Genomic DNA, 2,496 nt, shown 5'->3' on the forward strand with positions numbered 1-2,496 from the left:
TTTTTTAAGACAGGGTTTCACCATGTTGGTCAGGCTGGTCTTGAACTCCTGACCTCAGGTGATCTTCCCGCCTTGGCCTCCAAAGTGCTTGGATTACAGGCGTGAGCCACCGTGCCCAGCTGGGATCAGGTTTCGCCGTGTTGATCAGGCTGGTCTCGATCTCCTGACCTTAGGTGATCCACCCACCTCGGCCTCCCAAAGTGCTGGGATTACAGGCATGAGCCACTGCACCCGGCCTTGACTTAGGCTAAGTGAAGTGGTACAATCTTGGCTCACTGCAACCTCTGCCTCCCGGGGTCAAGTGATTCTCCTGCCTCAGCCTCCTGAGTGCCGGGACTACAGGCACCCACTACCATGTGCGGCTAATTTTTGTATTTTTAGTAGAGACAAGGTTTTATCATGTTGGCCAGCTGGTGTCAAACTCCTGACGTTGTGATCTGCCTGCCTCAGCCTCCCAAAGTGTTGGGATTACAGGTGTGAGCCACTGAGCCTGGCCAAAGTCTTTTTAATATAGGAATACATTTTCTTTTTTTTTTTTTAGTCAGGGTTTTGCTCTGTCGCTCACGCTGGAGTGCCGTGGCACGATCTCAGCTCACTGCAACCTCTGCCTCCCGGGATTAAGTGATCCTCTCACCTCAACCTCCGGAGTAGCTGGGACCACAGGCGTGCACCACCATACCTGGCTATTTTTTGTATTATTATTGTTATTATTTGTAAAGATGGGGTTTTGCCATGCTGTCCAGACTGGTTTCAAATTCCTGAGCTCAAGCGATCCACCCATCTCAGCCTCCCAAAGTGTTAGGATTACAGGTGTGAGCCATTGCACTAGCAGGAATAAGTTTTTATTCCATTTCATTTTATTTATTTTTTTTGAGACGGAGTTTTGCTCTTGTTGCCCAGGCTGGAGTGCAATGGCATGATCTCAGCTCACCGCAACCTCTGCCTCCCAGGTTCAAGTGATTTTCCTGCTTCAGCCTCCTGAGTAGCTAGGATTACAGGCAGGTGCCACCATGCCTGGTTAAGTTTGTATTTTTAGTAGAGACGGGGTTTCTCCATGTTGGTCAGGCTGGTCTTGAACTCCTGACCTCAGGTGATCCGCCCACCTCAGCCTCCGAAAGTGCTGGCATTATAAGCATGAGCCACCCCGCCCTGCCTACATTTTTTTTTTTTGAGACAGAGTTTCGCTCTTGTTACCCAGGCTGGAGTGCAATGGCACGATCTTGGCTTACTGCAACCTTCACCTTCTGAGTTCAAGCAATTCTCCTGCCTCAGCCTCCCAAGTAGCTGGGACTACAGGCGCGTGCCACCACACCCAGCTAATTTTTGTATTTTTAGTAGAGACGGGGTTTCACCATGTTGACCAGGATGGTCTTGATCTCTTGACCTCATGATCCACCCGCCTAGGCCTCCCAAAGTGCTGGGATTACAGGCGTGAGCCACTGCGCCCAGCCTTGAGCCACCACGCCCGGCCTCTAAATTTTATTTTAAACTTTCAGAAACAGTACAGAGCTATAGAGAGTCAAAAGTAAAAATCCCTTTGTAGTCTCATCCTACTTTTTTCCCTAGAGATAATCCCAATATAATTTTGGACTATAGCCTTTATCTTTTTATGTACACGAATAAACATATACATTCATGTAGCTTTGTTTTTCATAAATGGTAGCAAATCATAAATAGTGCCCTGGAACTTACATTTTTTCATACCTGGTATATCATAGAGCTCTTTCCACTTCAACTTCATTCTTTAGATTGCTGTAATATCCCATAGACTGAATATATCTCATTCTTTAGATTGCTGTAATACCCCATAGACTGAATATATCTCCTTTTAGCTAATCTATTTCCTATTGTTGGATATTTCTGTTGTTTTCATATCTCACCCTTACAAACAGTGCCACAGTGAACATCCTACAACCTATTTGTACTCACACATGTGAGTATTTCTGTGGGATTGGCACCTAAAGTGCAGAACCAGAAGTCTTTTATTTTTTCCCCTGAGACCGAGTCTCGCTCTTTCGCCCAGGCTGGAGTACAGTGGCATGATCTCGGCTCACTGCAACCTCTGCCTCCCAGGTTCAAGCAATTCTCTTGCCTAAGCCTTCTGAATAGCTGGGATTACAGGTATCCATCACCATGCCTGGCTAATTTTTGTATTTTTAGTAGAGACGGGGTTTCACCATGTTGGCCAGGTTGGTCTTGAACTCCTGACCTCAGGTGATCCTCCTGGCTTGGCCTCCCGACACGCTGGGATTATAGTCTGAGCCACTATGCCCAGCCTATTATTTTAAAAATGAATGGAGTCGGGGTCTCCCTCTGTTGCCCAGGCTGGTCTCTAGTAATCCTGGGCTCAAGTGATCCTCTCACCTCGCAGTCTGAAAGTGCTAGGATTACAGGCATGAGCTACCGCACCTGGCCGCCCCACTGTATCATGTTAGATTGCCTTTTTTTCTTTCTTTTTTTTTTTTTTTTGAGATGGAGTTTTGCTTGTTACCCAGG

The sequence above is a fragment of the Cebus imitator genome, unplaced genomic scaffold (genome assembly GCF_001604975.1).
Source record: "Cebus imitator isolate Cc_AM_T3 unplaced genomic scaffold, Cebus_imitator-1.0 Scaffold18, whole genome shotgun sequence".
Lineage (NCBI taxonomy): Eukaryota > Metazoa > Chordata > Mammalia > Primates > Cebidae > Cebus > Cebus imitator.